The 18,071-nt window shown below is 34.3% G+C and overlaps 1 protein-coding gene across 1 annotated transcript in view; it reads left to right on the forward strand.

The window, feature by feature from the left end:
• Positions 1 to 18,071, forward strand: part of LRRTM4 (leucine rich repeat transmembrane neuronal 4) — a gene marked incomplete at both ends in the record, with an annotated part of 717,875 nt that overhangs the window by 256,896 nt on the left and 442,908 nt on the right. The window lies entirely within an intron of this gene.

Below are 18,071 nucleotides of genomic sequence, written 5' to 3' on the forward strand. Positions count from 1 at the left end.
TTATTCTAGGGATGCAATGATAGTTCAATATACAAAAATTAATCCACATAATTGCCATATTAACAAAAGGAGAGATAAAAATCACATGAACAAATCAAGAGATGCAGACAAAGCATTTGACAAGATTCATATCTATTTATGATAAAAACCCTCAAAAACTTGGAATAGATGGAATATAACTAACAGAACAAAGACCACGCACATAAACTTATAGCTAACATCATACTCAATATAGAAAGACTAAAGGTGTTTTCCATTTTCATCACTAGTATTCAACATAGCATTGTAAGTTCTAGCTAGAGAAATTAAGCGAAGGAAATATATAAAGGAAATCCAAATTGGGAAAGAAAATTAAAACCATACAGTTATGATTTGAGTTCAGTAAGTCTAACTTCAAAATCATACCCTTGACCACTATGGATACTCCAGTTGACTGTTCTGTACCTTTAGATAATTTAATTATATTAATGACAATATAAAACACACATTCACCAATTTTGCTATAACCTATATCTGAAGTAATAGAAAATATTCTGGATGATATAATTAACATTAGAGTTTGCCTCCATGAATTAATTTCCTATGATGACTAAAAAAAAATCTATAAAATTAATGGTTTAAAGCAGTGCAATCATATTATCTTACAGCTCTATAGGCTTTTAAGTTCAACACAATTTAAAGTGAAATTGTCAGCAAGACTATATTCCTTCTGGAGACTCTAGGGTGAATCAGTTTTCTTGCATTTTCTAGCTTCTATAGATTGCCTGCATGCCTTGGTTTGTAGTGGTGCCATTATATCTCCAAACACAGGAAGGTTGCAATTCTCTGTACCTCTCTGCACCTCTCTGTTATAGTTATGTCTTCCTCTCACACTTCCTCTGTTTCTCTATCCCATATTTGTGATTGTTATATTAGATACACCTAAATGATCTAGAATAATCTCCCTTATTTAATGCCAGCTGACTCAAGTAACCTTAATTCCATCTTAAAACTTCATTGCCTTTGCCATGTAACCTAGTATTGTCATTAATCCTGAGAACTAAGATGTAAAGATCTTTGGGTGGATCATTATTCTGTCTGTCATATTTCTTGTTTTAATAGTATTTTTTTAAAGATTTATTTATTTTTATACAAGAGCTGGGGTATAGGCCAGAGGCGTGGGAGGGTGAGAGGATTCACCAGAGACAGAGCAGGGAGCAGAACAAGCAGAAGGACTGAAACACACTGCTGAGGGGAGCAGCAGGTGTGACAGGGCAGGTCCACCATGCCATGTGGGAATCTCCCTGGTTGTCCAGGAATTGAACCCACGCTGCAGAGGCTGCAGACAGCCTCACAATGCTGCGCTCAACCCTCTGAGCCACCAGGGAGGCCCTGCCATATTTCTTATAATTCATATTCTATGTTATAAGTATGAAATTACTAAGACGCATCCATTTATAAGCATTGTTAATTTTTCCTTGTGTAACCTCTCTCATGAGCTTGATAATGTAATTTTTGGCTTAATATTCCCTGCTTAAAACCTTGTATTCACTTTTTATTACCTTATTTTTAATATTCAGCTTCATAGCTTATAAAACCCATGATGGTTTCAAAGTTGAAAATTTTTGAATCCGTGTGATAGGTATATGGAAGATTTTTTTTTTTTAAAGATTTATTTATTTATTTATACAAGCACTGGGTACAGTCAGAGACGCGGGAGGGCGAGAGATTTCACCAGAGCCAGAGCAGGGAACAGAACAGGCAGACTGACGGAGTACACTGCTGAGGGGAGCAGTGGGCGGCAGGAGAGGTCTGTGCACCATGTGGGACCCTCGCCCGGTGGCCGGGAATTGAACCTGCGCTGAAGAGGCTGCGGGAAGCTTTGCAACCCAGCGCTCAACTGCTGTGCCACCAGGGAGGCCTGGTATATGGAGGATTTATATATTAGTGTAACTTTTATGTATTTAAAATTTTCAATAATAAAAATAGACTCGGATTTTATTAGATTCTATGATAGTGATATCATGAGAACAATCTAAAAGCTAGTGTAATAAATAATAAAATAATATAGTTGTAATATAAATATATGAGAAGTTCTACATTATTGTAATGGTTAAACGATTTATGACATTTTAAACTACAATTTAAAGAAATGTAGACAAACTGGAACATATTCATAGGTAAGTGGCAAAAATGATGAATGAGTAACATTTGACATAAATTCAGCTCAAAGAATAACTTAATTCGACCAAAAAATAAGCTGGTATAATATTATCATGTATTTAAAGAGTCATCATGGTGAAAAAAAAGGAAGTGGCTTATTTTCACTAACCCCTAAGAAGACCAATATTAGTAGGTCTTTGGAACATGTTTTTGGTGTCTATAGTGAGTTTTGCAAATAGAGCTGTCCTGAAAGAGAGAATTGAGCTGGATCCAAGTAACTATTGGGTTTCAAATATTGTAGTTCCTTCTAACCTAGACTTAGTTTTGGTAATGGATGCACACTTTGACCCTTTTTATAGAAATAATCCAGTAAAAGTACACATTATATTCTAATTAATTTGCTTTACAGAGTCATCGTTGTCTTATTTTCACACTGAAGTATTGAGACAAGTGAAATTGCATTGCTTGGAGGCAACTTACAAAGGAAACGTTATGCATGCTATTTGACAGAGGACAGTGAGAGCCATTGCTATAGGTATTGACATGAGTGTGGTCATAAGAGAAACAAACCAATACTTTCCATATTCTGTTGAACTAGAAAGTGAGAATTCATATAACACTTATGGTTTCCTATCTTGACTTCTAAAACTGGTGCAGTAAGTATTTACTGGAGTATTTCTATTCCCCATCATATCTGGGTCCTTCTGCCTCAGCTCTGTTGGGATAATTGCCTTCATAACTCCTTTTAGACACACCCTGAATTAATATTTTTGACTTTTTACTTTTCTTGCTAACTCCAAATACCTTTTTGCTGTTTTGGGAAAATCTTTCATTTAAGTGATGCTTGGTAGTCTACCACTTTGATTTTCCAGGCAATCTCTGTCTCATCTGTTGCTATGAAATGCTTGATGAATGAAAAATACACTTCAGGGGTGACAATCATAGGATAGTATTGCATACAAGGAAGATGATTTTGACTTCATATTTGTTGTTTAAATAATTTACATAGAAATTTAATTTTTCCCTAAATGTTTCACAAATGTAATCTCTTTTGCTCATTACAAAAAATATTGAAAAAGAAAAGTATAAGGCAGAAAATATGCTCCAACTGTCTTTGCCTAAGGTCACATTGCTGGTTAAAAGTTTTCAGAGCTTTGGATGTGCTACTACTTTCCCTAACTCATTCCAGTAGACAGGAGAGGAGCGGGGCTTTGAACCTTGGACTTCTAATTATAAGTTCAGTGCTCTTTTCACTGTGCCATGTGACCTTTTCAAGTAAAATGGCACATCTTTCCAACATGATAATTAGCTTTCAGTGTGACTTTGAGGCAGTGATTCTTCTAGGTGAGAGGGAGGGAAGAAGGGAGGAGGAGTGGGGGAGACAGGAGAGAGAGAGAGAGAGAGAGAGAGAGAGAGAGAGAGAGAGAGAGAGAGAGAGAGAATCCCAAGTGAAAGACTCCAGTTAACCCTAGCAAATGAATTTGATGATTTGATTTATTTTTCTTATGGAACTAATCAGAGTTGGAATTAATCTAAAATGAATAGCTACACTTTTCTCATCTTTAGTTTGCTATATAGAGCTCCTTTAAAAAGTACTCAGTGACATTTTAGAGTAAATATGACAAGCAAATGTAAATGTAATTACACAAGTCATATATGGTGTGAGTCATCTGTAAAGTTCACTACGAATGAGCTATACTGCACAGAATCCATTTGTCACTTAAGAAAATTAGATCATCTGCTTTTACATATGAAGGGAGAAATTTAACAGTGCTCCAAGCCAGAAAATGTCCAAATTGTCATTCTCCAGTGGTTTGGGTTCAAATAACCTAACAAGGTGATATTCTCAACCATTTCTTTTCTTTCCTGATAAAAACTGGTATAGAAAATGCATGGAAAATCAAAAAATTATGTGTAAGCCTTATTTTTTTTGTGTGTGTGTGAAATGGTATGTGTATAAAAAGCACATGGACATCTTTTCCTCTTAAACTTTTCATCATTTTATTTCTCTGTGCTATATATTTTCATAATATATGTTTTAATTTTATGAGAGATAACAGGCAATTAAAATAATGATTTTCTCTGTGATATAATTGGCCAGTTCTGATGAAGGTTAAACTTATACTAATCTACAACAAGTAATCTTTGTTTAATAGAGGTACTAAAAGTTGAATTTTTTTCAGTTGATTTTCTCAGAAAATAAACTTGTGTCATTGTCTTTTATCATCTATTATTCATTTGAATAATATTGTTTCCAAATAAGTAAGAGTATAGAATAATGGGGCATGATTTGTAGAGAATTATTACAAAACGTACATTTTGGATTGCTCCTTCTGCCTTGTTATGCTTTATAGGTGTAAATCACCGGCCTGGCTTATTAAGTCCTAAGGAATGAACATACCGGACACAGAACACTGATAGAGGGTGTGAGCCACAATATCAAGGACAAACTGAAATAAAGAAACTAAGATGCTTACTCACACCCTATTTTGGATTGTGAACTTGATCCTTCTATTAATTATTTTTGTTTGACATTGTTTAGTTCCATCCCACTCCATCCTTTATTGGTGGAAAACTCTTCTGTCTCCTCACAGCTGAGAGACAAGGATTCTTTCATTCCCATTATTTTTTTTTCTTTTAAAAGTTGTGATCATTTTTTTAAAGATTTATTTATTTTTGTACAAGAACTGGGGTACAGGCCAGATGTGCAGTAGGGTGAGAGGATTTACCTGAGACAGAGCGGGGAACAGAACAGGTAGACTGATGAAATACACTGCTGAGGGGAGCAGCGGGTGAGACCAGAGAGGTCTGCTTCACCATGTGGGATTCTCACAGACTGGCCGTGATCAAACCTGTGCTGCAGAGGCTGTGCACAGCTTCACAGTGCGACATTCAACTGCCTGCACCACCAGGGAGGCCCCATTTCCATTCTTTTATTCATTTTTATTTCTATTTTTTCCCTTCATAAATTACTCCTGTAACTAATTTTAGAGATAAACATGTCTCTAGGAAAAAAAAAACTATACATTTACATATTTTAAATCTTGCATGAGTTGTATGTCTATATACAGTTACTATGATGAGATTCCTTTCTTCATCTCTCTCTCCCTCCTTCTACCCCTCCCCCTTTCTATTGATAGTTTTGAGTATGTTATAAATTTTTAAAATGGAAGTTACCTTGAAATTCTTAAGAAGTCATCATGGGGATGTTTTGTCAGTTCCAAATTAAAAAAAAAAAATCAAAAAAATCCTGCATTTCATGTGTACAATTATAATGTAATGATAAGAGTAGAGGATAATAGAGAGCTTTTTAACTTAACATATTTAACTCTAAAAGCAATAATTGATAGATTTATTATTAGTTTTTTTTTTTACTTTATTTGGTTATTTTGCCTGTCTTCCTTGTAGTGAAGTCAGTTAATTCTTCTCTACTCAGTGGCTTATGTATTTCCCATTTAACTCCAGTTTTGAAAATCAGTTCTTTTCTGAAACCTTAATTAGAAGGGGATTTGTCAGGTTAAGTGTGGCAAACTTCCAAGAAATCTCATCCTAAAAGCTGGCCAAAACCAAAATTTTTCCCCAAGACAAAAATATCTAGGGGTCTAAGGAACTTTTTATTTATAAAAAAAAACTTGTTGCCTTACAACTTTTTATTTATAAGACAGTAATCCACATGAATCAAGTTGTATGCTCCTAATTTTCTTTTCTGGGACATTTTTGCACAATAATATAGCATACAGAATAATATCTAATTATCAGTTATAGTTTTAAATTATATTCAGAAACATTTACTGAGCTTGTATTGATCTCATAGGCTATATTTGATTTTATACAGAATTTAACAAATAATTTAGCACCAATTAAGACGATAGCACCAATTAAGAAGAGACTGATCCTTGTGGTGGGGGTGGGGTGGGCTGGGATTAAAGCATTCTAAAGTGGCATACTGTTTTACAGGATTTTATAATCTAGTTTAAAAGTTACAAAGAAATCCCATGCCACCAAATAACAGTGTGAATCATTGTAGGTGGGTACTATGTGAGTGGCACAAAGAAATGCTTAGGAAGTTTTAAGGGTAGTGATTATACCTTACCAGAACTATCTGTGCTTCTGCATGTATCAAGATGGGTTCAAATCATCCATAGCAAACATTTTCTCATTTCTTTCTCCTCCTTCTCTCTTTCTCGATCACGCTCACTCTTCTTTTCATAATTAAACCTTTACTCTAGGATAGTATATGGATTTTCTTTATTGTTAGGGTGCTATTGTTCTTGTACATTAATGCTCATCTTGTGTCCGTAGTGGCCGTTACATAGCTTGATACATTCAGTGAAATCCATGCTAAATTTAATAGAACCCATGCACAGTGAGGAACAACTAAACCTTCATTACATGTTTCCTCTATAGTCACATACTCTATCAAGCTGTCTGGGTTTTGGAATTTGGGGAAAGAAGGAAGGACCTAATGTTGATTATTTTTTGTTGGCCATCTCTTGTTCCATTTATATGCATTTTCACAACTAATTACCCAGGATTTAGTAGATGAGTGAATGAGTCATGATATCAGAGACCCAAAGTCTATTTTATGATAGTGATATAACTAATAAATCCCTAAAATCATGCACTTAATATAATAGCAATGGTTTTGACACATTGTAATTGGGTTTATTAATGTCATTTGGAAATTACTGATTGAATACCTAACTTTTAGTCCTTAGACATACTAGAAAATAAAGCCATAGAGTTAGAAAATATTTCCCAACACCAAATTAGAAATGCCCTTTATTAATTCTTAAAAAAAATTATCCACAAAATATATGGTTAGTTAGGTGAGTACATTTATCATCCAAACACCATGACCTTTAGTGCTCCTGTGGTTTCATCATGCTTCTCTGCAATTTGAGCTATTTTTCCAGGTACAGATACAGCAGGAAGCCAGGCCACATTTAAAAATCACTGAATGAGCATTAAAATCCTTTGGGTTCCAACTCATCTAGATACTCATTAACCTTTTTGTGATAGATTGTTTGGTCTCTTAATATATAGAACAGGCAACAGAAAAATCTCCTCTTGATTGTCAAAAAGCTTAACATGTGTGTGTGTTTTCATATATGAAAGAGAGAAAGAGAAAGCAAGAGAAAGAGAAAGCAAAAGACAACATAAGGTCTTTGGAAATATAAACTGTGGCATTGTTTCCCAAAAGTGAGCACAAATACTGTTAGAATAGTCAGTGCCCCAAATTAATGAATCACAAGCATTGTTAGCTTGTTTATTCTTAGAGAGACTCAAAATATATTTTGTGAGGATCATTTTTTGAGAATGTTCTCATTATTAAAACAAATAAGAAATAATCATCTTACAATGACTAGTAAGGGGAAAAAATTCTAGTTACAGAGCACAAGCATACATAAGTTGACATATGTTTTGTAAAATCAATACATGGTAAATACATAATCAGCAGTTTGAGAATGTCGTAAGTTGTGTCTATTCTCAGTGCCTTTCTTTTGAGTCAAAAGAAAAACAAAGTCACAGAAAAGTTTCAAAAATTCTGCTACATTTATATGTATATTTGTTGGTCTTGTTATTTATTACTAAAAAGAAAATATAAAACTTATATAGAACATTGTATTTTTATCACTGTCAAACATTTTAAAAACCTTAAATACAAATCCCTAAAATTTCTTAATTCAACATTTAACTTATAGGTTTCTTAAATAATGATACCCACCTAAAGTCTGCCCAAAATCCTGGGTTATTTATTTTTTGTGAAGGTACTGTTCATGTGAGATTAAACATTAATGTAATACTCTTTCAGGCCTCCCCTGTAATACTCTTTCGGACCTCCCCTGAGCGCTGGGCTGGGAAGCGGCCTGCAGCCTCTGCAGCGCTGGTTCGATCCCAGGCTACTGGCGAGGGTCCCACATGGTGTGCAGACCTCTCCTGCAGTGCCTGCTGCTCCCCTCAGCAGTATACTTCCGTCCTTCTGCCTGTTCTGCTCCCCGCTCTGGCTCTGGTGAATTCTTTCACCCGCCCGTGCTTCTGACTGTACCCAGTGCTAGTATAAATAAATAAATCTTTTAAAAAAAATGTAATACTCTTTCTTCCACTAAATCCATATCAAAATAAAAATATGGTTTGATGATTAAAATTTTTGTCAAAGTAATTATCAATTTAGGGTAATAGACTATAAAAGGTAGAGGTCTCTTTTTTCAGAGTGCCTGTTCTCTCCATAAGAGAGTCTAAACTGTTGAAAATAAAACAGATGCTCTGAAAATTATCAGGCTTGTATTTAATTTATGCAGTTTTCCCATTAATAGCATTATCTATTTAACACATCCATTACATATTCTCAGTGTTAATTTAGACAGAAAAAAATGTACCAACTTCAAAAGGAAATCTTCCATTAAATTAAGGATATTGACTTTAATGGATGTCCCAAATAGACATGGAAATTAACAGGATGAAAAAACAAGTTGATTAAAAGTGGTCCCATTATAATTTGTTATGCCACATAGAATGAAAATATTAAGAGGGAATTCACTAAAAAAAAAGTGCCATTGAAAGCTCTTTGTGCTGTAAAATACATGACTTTAATAACTGTCAAATCATAGAATCTTATGTAAAATATGACTTTTACAATTCTAAATAAATCTGTATCTGGGGAAAAAACCAAAACTTTCCTATTTATATTTAGAAAACTCACTTTGTTTCAATAGTCAAGTTATTGGAAATGATAATCAACACACTTATTTAATGGGAACTGTAATTCTTCTCAGACTTGGTAAATTGTTCCTGCCCCTTTTCTCTTTCTCCAACCCCCGCACACCATGCATTCTTAAATAGCTGTTGTTAGGTTCACTAGATTTCTTGAAATTCCATCTAATGATTAATTCTTTTAGAACTCAGAATCTTTCTGTTTCCCGAGATGCTCCAATTAAGGTATTCTTGAGTCTTCAACTAACAATCAGCTCAATAAAAGTCACAGGTGGCAAACATTATCCAATTTGGAGCAGCAAAGACAGGCAGGGAAAAGGGACATAATACAGTAGGCTAACTGAGTTAAGATGAGCAGGGGGTCAAAGACAAACTTCTTTCTTTACAATTTATTTATATCTACTTCAGTAATTTAGCTTTTTTAAAATATATACTGTTTCATCTATCGAAACTTTTATTGAACACTTATAATCTGATTGACCTTATGTAGGCGCTGGAAATACAAAGATAAATATGGCAAGGTCCCCATTCAATGTGATGTAGCAATGAAATATAAATATAAATTCTGTATTGCCATAAATTTTAAAGTATTCCTTCAAAATGTACTTATGGAGTATATTTGCTTTGCAGGACGCTGGCTATAAAGTTGTCAGATAACATTACTTACGCTATCTAGTGGATGAAGAAAGAAAATTAATTTTAAAATCCCACAAAATATATATGTCATGTGTTGATAAATGCATGAAGAAAATAAGGGTGCCACCAAGGGAAAGAAAACCTGCTTATTGAAAAAAAGGGGAATAATGTCTGGGAAAGTTTTTGAAGGAGAGTTAAAATCTGAGCCACCTTGCAGGAGGACTAAGAATTAAGTATACACAAAACTCATAAAGGAATTGGACATTCTGGTATGGCTTCGAGGTGTTAAACAACATGATATGCTCAAGGAAATTAATAATATTTTGTATGAATTACCTGTGCCTGTGGATTAAGTGTGCATAGGACTTCGTGATGGAGACATGTTTTTATGAAAGGTCAGAATGAATCTGTCAGTGGTGCACAGAATACTTTTATTCCTATACTAAGAGATTTGACCATTACCAACAGAAAAACAGAAAATTAATGAAGGTTGGACAAATACCATAATTAGATAGATATATAAAAACTTTGCCTGAGTAGTAAGCTGGAAAATGAATTAGAGTGGCAGCAAAAGCCAGGAAAATCTTTTAGGAAAGTATTTCATGGTCTAGACTTTTGATACTGTTGAAGCATGAATTAATAAAAGGAGAGTGAGGTGGTATCACATATAACAATGATCAAATAACAATGAGGAAGAATAACATGGTTTATAAAATGAAGATCATTGAGAGTCAGGCTCCTAAAAAGGAACAGACCTTTTGAGAAAAATGGTCTCTTATATTTTAATTCCACATATTCTATTGCCATATGTTTATTATTATAACAAATTCAAATATTCTTTTTAATATAAAAGGGTGTCTGGAGGAAAACCAAGAAGGAGTGGCCTTATTTTCACATCAGTCATCATGAAGAGACCTGGATTTAAGTAATCTTCTTTTAGTGGGCATAAAGAAAGGGCAAGAGCATGCAATTTTACAACCTTCTTTGGCAAACCAGAGCAAGACCTATTACCTTTTTTATTTTTTCTTCCAATTAAGTGATAACTTCAATTTTCTGGGCCACTTTTCTAAGCTGTCCCTTTCTTTCATAAAACCAGTGACCCAAATACATAACTTATTAAGAGAGATTTTTACTTTTGCCCAAGTCTCTGCAGAAGGATGCAAATGAACAAGTGCTGCTTTGTGGGTCAATCAAGACATTTGCAGCAGTTCAAATCCTCAGTCACCATCTTTTTACTGCAGTGTGCCTGTGGACAGATGACCTCAACTTCGGTGTCTCAGTAATCACAGGTAGGAAAGACACAGCTAAATCAGTGTTAAAAGCATGGTCCTTTCTGAAGCACCTATGTTGCTTAGTAACAAAGCAATATGATTCAGATTTAAGGAAGCAGGGCTCCAGGAATTTAGTTCAAGCTCTTTCCAATAAGTCACTGTTCCCAAAGATAAAACATTTTACTAGTCAGTCTCTTTCATTGTTCGATTTTTATTGAAAATTATAAAATGTTTATGTAAAATTTATGAAGACAAGCACAGAATGAACAAATTCCGTGTGCTCTGATGCTAAAAGAAATGAAGGCAGAAGAAAATTAACAAAGGTCCTTGTTTATAAGTAAACTCTGCATCATTATGCTCTGTATTATAAAATATTTCTTCTAGCATTACATTAATTAGTGATTATCAGCTATTGGTATATTTGAGTGTCACTTATGCTTGAAAATAGTACTGGCTTAGAATATTTAGCAAACAATCTATATCAGTAAGTTTCACATGATGACATATATTTTCTTAATAAATGTGGTCTTATCATCATTTTATCCCTATGTTCAGCATGGTCATAGTAACCTAGTAGTTATTGACACTCTTCTGTGTGCCAGCAGTTTGATAAATCATGAGTCAATCTAACCATATCCAAGGTCTCTTTTTCTGTAAATTCCAGTGAGGGAGGTAAACATTTAATCAACTAATTATAAATATATACTCACATGTTATAACAGTTGAATGAAAAATGCAGGAAGCTCTGAAAGTTTATACAAATAAAAGCTAACAAGACACAGGGAAATATAAAGAAACATCAGGCAAAATATTTCAGAAATAAAACTTGAATTTACATACAGAAAACAAATAGAAAGTAAGAAAAATGGAGGAAGGAAACAATTGCAAATGAAGTATGTGTGAAAAAGTTCAGTGGTTGTCAAGCTTTAGGGTACACAAGACTCATCTAGAGGGCATGCTAAAACACGTGTTCCTGAGCCCCATTCTAAAGCTTATGATGCAGCAGACCTAGAGCTGGGTCCAGGAATCTGCACAAATTGCATTTCTAATAAGTTTTTAGGTGACACTGTTGTTGGGATAACTACTTCAAGAACAGCTAAATTAGGGATTTTGAAGAACGGTCATTATAGTTAGTTCACTGAGATTATGGAAAAAATGATTGCAGACACAGAGATGTAAAGAAAATACAAATGAATCAAGCCCTTGTATATTTTTTCCATTGTTTTAAAAAGCAGTCTGAATGGCATTGGTGGATTTTAAACAAGGAACTGATGTTATCAAATCTGTCTTTATAAAGAGTGGGTATACAATATACAGAATGAATTGGAGGAGAAATAAGAATAATTGGGAGATTATTCCAGAAGTTGAGAGAACAATGACAGGAGTGGCAATGCAATGAATTACAGAGATACAAGGGACATCCAGGAAGGAAAAATCAATAGGACTTGGTAATACATTTGATATAGGAGAATTATAGAAGGAGGAATCAAATAGGACTCCAAGAATTCTACTTTCGGGTACCTGGATAGCAAGTTGTAGTATCATCCAGGGAAGAAAATTTCTGAAAAAAAGGCTAAATTAGAAGTGGGGATGATAAAAGAAGAGAGAATTATAATGTAGACTTATGATATTGACTTTTTTATTCTGTACCCTTTTTTCAAATGGGTATTTGGGTATATTTGGAACTGGAGCTCAGATGAAATGTGCCAAAAATACTAATTTGAGAGATGTTGGTCTATTGCTAGAACTTGAAGTTTTGTGTATGGACCGTATCACTGCACATTAAAATATAGAAAGAACATGTAAAACCCTAGAAGGGAGTTAAGGAAGCAAAAACTATACAGCAAAGACTATGGACTAATAAAGGAAATTGAAAGATAACAACCAGAGATGTTGGAGGAAACAGTAAATAAATTGCTGGTCAGATAACTAGTCATTTTTCATATGAACCATTATTTAACATTATATTCTCCGTTCTGGGGATGTTTAGGATCCTGTATTTAATGCCAGTGCTCTAATGTTTTATCAGTGTCTCTTGAAATTCTTTTCATCTTTTTTTTCAAGATTTATTTTTATGTGAGGGGGTAGAGGGAGGAGAGGATTCACCAGAGACATAGTGGGGACCAGAACAGGTGATCTACTGAATACACTGCTGAAGGGAGCAGTGGATAGACAGGGGAGATCTGCTGCACCAGGTGGGTTAGCTCCCTGGTGGGGGGATCAAACTCATGTTTCAGTGGCTGGTGATAACTTGATAGTGCTGAGACTTTAACCCCTGAGCCATCAGGGAGGCTCTTTTTTCATCTTTTTAATTTTTTTAATTCTCTTTTTGAAATTCTAATTGTCTAATAGAGAGCTCTTATAATTCATAGTTTAAACTAGGACATTTTTAGTTTCTCTTCCCTCACTCTCCCCTGCCTGAGGTCCCCTATGTGCAGATACTTTGGAGCTCTGTTGGCCTGCAGAATTGTCCTTCTACTTCCTGCAGTCAGAAAAACTGTGCTTTTCCATCTCAGTTTTAGTACCAGTCCCCCTCTGTGTACTGCAGCTCCTGCTGGACCCTCTCAGGTGGCCTGTGGGATAAATAGCCCCTTTTTTTTGCTCAGAATATCCTCTGTAGATTCTTGGAATGCCATTTCTCCCACTCTACCAAATCCTTTACAATTCTTAACTTTTTTTTTTGTTTTCTGTTAGTCAGTTGAAATATACTTTGGTCCTGACATCTACCTATATTTTTACATTGTAAATTTTCACATTAAATTTGAAATTTATTTTGAAATTCAACTAGGTAAGAAAATCTTCATTTTTCCCCTACTACAATAATCAGCAGTTGTAGTACAACATAATATACATATATATGCATATATATATATAATTACCTGCTATTTTCTCATCAATTAATGATTCTAACTTCACTATAGTTACTATAGTACTTTACAAAATGACATTTATGTGTTTCTTCAGGTTTCAAAAGCTTTTTATCAGTATTTTTCATGTATTAAATGAAATTGCATGCAGCACACTTCTCTGAATATGTTACTGATACACAGATATGATGACTGTTTCCTTCTCAAAAATGATAATTAAGTAGTTAAAATGGAGTTTTTTAAGTATGTGGAACAATTAGAGAGTAGAGGAAAGCTTTACATTTTATTATTACAATTTTTCTTTCTTATGTTAAGCAGAACTTCTGTGTCCTTTCCTTAGCTTATTATGATGACATGAATTTCCTTTTGATTTTAAAGCTTCCTCAACTTATAAAAGCCATTCACTGTGACTTCTCTTGGTGAATGGCTCATTATATTTTTCAAGACCCTGTTGTTTTACCATCTTTGAAAGCAAATAGATATGACACTTCTAAACACTTCACTAAAACAAATTAGATTTATTCTAAAGAGTTCAGTGAATAGGATTTTGAGTGAGATTCATAATGGGCTTTTTAATTAAATGAATATAGTCATTTCATAAGACATTTCTCATTAGTAGTATAGTATTGAGATGACCATTTCATTCTAATTGTTCTGTGTGTTTATAGAAGGGGCCTCATTTAAAGGTTGGTTTGTATAGATTTATATCTAATTATGTTTTGACACCTAGTACACATTTCAAAAGTAAATATTTCTGCTTTCCCAAAGAAAAATAGACTCAATAAAAACAAAACTTTTTTTTTCTAGTAAATCATTGTGCTTTTATTTCTACTAGGTGAGAAGGAAATTAGATTTTTTATATTATCTTTCATTAATTACTTGGGTTTTTGTTTGGTTTCTTTGTCTTCTTATGGGCTGAATATTTGTGTGTCCTAAAATTCATATGTTGAATTCCTCAAACCGCCATGTGGCTATTTTTGGAGATGGACCTCTAAGGAAATAATTAATGTTAAATGAGGTCTTCAGGTTGGGTATGGAATCAGAATTAGCTCTCTTAAGGGCAGACACCAGAGAGAGCTCATTTGCTCTCTCTCCATATACAGGCATGTAGATAAGAGGCTGTGAATTGGAAAAGGCTATAAAGAGTCCTCACTAGAAACCAACCACCCTGTGCCCTGGTCTCAGTCTTCTGGTCTGCGTAACTGTGAGAAAATAAATATCTGTTGTGTAAGCCACCCAATCAGTGGCATTTGCATGACAGACTGAGCAGATGAAAACACCTTTCTATGTGCAAATCTGAAATGCTAATATTATGAGCTGCTATGAGAGTATGTGTATATACGTTGGGTGAGATTCCATAGGAAAATGTTAAAGAAGGATGTGCTTAACATATTTCTACAAATTACAACCCTCTCTACCTGAATGTCTTTCTTTGCATAGAATCCATTAGGACAAGGGGCCAAGAAATATAGAAACTTTCTACAAATGGCAAAGAGATTTTAAGTATAATTTTCTATGTATAATACTATATACTCAGGTGACTTCCTTCTACAGGAACGGATGAGGGATGAGTTCCTTGACAGTGTGGGAAACCTAACAGACACTGCCTCAGCCGGATTATTATGGATAACATCAGCAGTGACAAGTCATTTTAATCTTCTGTACTCTTGACATGATGTGATATTCCTGCCAAGAGCTCATAATCATAGTATAACTAGAAAAAAAAATAGACAAACCCAAATTGAAAGACAAGCTACAAAATACCTGACCAGTAGTCCTCACAACTCTATAGGACCTCAAAACCATAAATACGTGGGAAATCTCACCACCTAGCAGAATCTAAAGATGCATGGAAGGGAAATGGTATGGTATTCTGGATGAGGTCCTCTAGTAGTAAAAAGGACAGTAGATTAAATCTAAAGAAATATGAGTAAGTATGAACTTTAATTAATAATAGTGTACCAATGATGGTTCATTAGGGGAGATAAGTGTTCCAGACTATTATGAGATGATCACAATGGGGAATCCTGGTAAAGGATTATATTGAAGTTCTCATTACAATATCACAACTTTTCAGTCAGTTTGAAAGTACTTGAAATAAAGTGTTTAATTTAAAACTGTATATGCAAGGGATATAAAAGATTTATTTGTTTTTACCCAAAGTCATCAAGATCCATAGACAAAAATACAAAAATGGAAAACTCTCTTCAAGATCTGTAGTCCTGATGTTGTTAAAGGTCCTGCAGAGACTCACTTATCTATCCATACCAGACCCAGGATCCTGTTTCTAGACACCAGTCATGTTATTTAGGAGAGGCAAAATTTAGCAATTAAAAAATAGTGATTTAAGGTAATCCAGCTTTATATCTTTGTCGTGTTTCATTTCCAGTTTGGGAAATAGGCTTGCTCAGGGCCCAAAGATAACTAGGTTCTTAAAATAGCACCAACTGCAACAAGATTTCCAGGTTTACCAGAACAAGGGAAGATATCCTGGATAATTACATATAGACTTTTTTGCTGCCTTGTTCTGGAAATGACATGTGTTGCTTCTCCTCACAGCACTCTGATCAAGAATTTATTTTCTACCATGACCAGCTGTAAGAGGGTTGGAAAATGTAGCAAACAAGTGGACAATTTGGTGAATAGTGAATTTAACACACATTCTTAACCACTCCTTGTTCTTTGCCACGCCTTTGTTTATGCTTTTCTACTTTTTTTAATTACTACTTTTAAATATTTGACAATTCTGCTTTTATGACCATTGGTTAATATTCTTTACTCACAGCACTCTTAATTTGTTCTCTAAAAGAACTGTGAACCCCAGTAGAGATTTCAATTTTCTACCATCAACTATGGACTAAATACAATTGCCTAAGACTTTCCAATGGGAAGAATATAATGAAATGTGGAATGAGTATAGTACGTGAATATAAGAGATAATTATTTTGAAATTATTGCCTAGTAATAGGGAAAAGTACAAGTGACTCCATGGTTCATCTCCTGAAATCATTACTCTAAGATTGTCTTCAGTTCCGGAATCATAAATTAGTATAAGGTCCCCAATTGCATTTTGATCAGGCTTGGTGAGGCTTTATTTTCATAAGGAAATTGTCCTCCTGCTTTCTAGATTGGATAATTATAATTCTAACACCCCACTCAGAAATGTAAATGCCCAATTGCCTATGAAAATGCTATGTTTTGACATGCATTTATTGCATCTGTGCTTATGAGTACAGTTGAATTAGCTTATGCATCTTGGTGCAAGCTCAGTTTATATTTACCTTTCTTAATAGCATCAAGAACTAAATGATGACAAATTAGAATTTCTTTCAAAATGCTGTGATAGTTAATGGCTATTAGGAAAACACATTGGGAAATTTGGTCAGAGACATTTTGATATTTAAATGCTGCTACTCATTTGTATAGTGTTGTGTTATGAATCACAATTATTGAAACTCACTTTTGAAGGGTATATTCTGGTCCTTGCTATACAGATTACATTGTACTCTATACTGAAAGCAACTATGCAATTTAATACACACACACAAACACACACACCAATTCTTGACAGTTCCAGTCTCTTTAATGACAGTTGAAGTAGAATGGGAAATGCAATTTGGCAGCCTCGACACTTGTGCTCTGTTTGTGTTTTCAGTTTCTTTAGCCTGTTCTACGAAATTTCAGATGAACATATTCTTTGCCTCTATGACCTGTGCTGTGACCCATACCATTATAAAGCTTAATATTGTTTAAATTCTAGAAAAAACCTCTCTGTCAAAAATCTGACAGAATTTTTACAATCTCTTCATACAGATTCCTGCCCCCTCACCCCGTAGTAAGCCTCTGGTCTATTACACTGATCTTTTAATTTAAATCCTAAACCTCCCAACAGTGTCTTTTTTTTTTCACTTCACTACTTTTCAAATAGAACACCCTCTCCTTTTCTTTCTGTATTTCTCCTTCCATTCACAATATTAACTTATAAATTATGACTCTATTTTGAACTAGCAAAGTTTAGGTGTGGACTGTGGTATTGACCCTCTTGTTCCTCAAACATGTAGATATTACACATAGAAGAAATAAAAATCAAGCTGATATATTGACTTGTAATATATTATCTCCTCTCAGTCTTGCAAGTGGATGATTGAACCATGCTTACAATCTTTATCCACTTTTCACTACTCCTAGGTCTTTACTTAGACTACTCTTATTCACTCTTCATATGTAACTTTTCTTCATATAGCTTTTCTTCAGATAGGATGCCCTCACTCCTTAATACTGGTTCTGGTTTCTTACTTGCTCACCCATATATACCCCATACTTCTGAATATAGAAGTACCTCGCTGTAACTTAACCACTCATTTTTCTTTCCTTTAAAAAAATAAGTGTGTTGTGATAATCTTCCTTGCTAATATGGCACATATTCCTTGTAACATAGGTA

Source organism: Talpa europaea, assembly GCF_964194135.1.
Source record: "Talpa europaea genome assembly, chromosome: 6".
Lineage (NCBI taxonomy): Eukaryota > Metazoa > Chordata > Mammalia > Eulipotyphla > Talpidae > Talpa > Talpa europaea.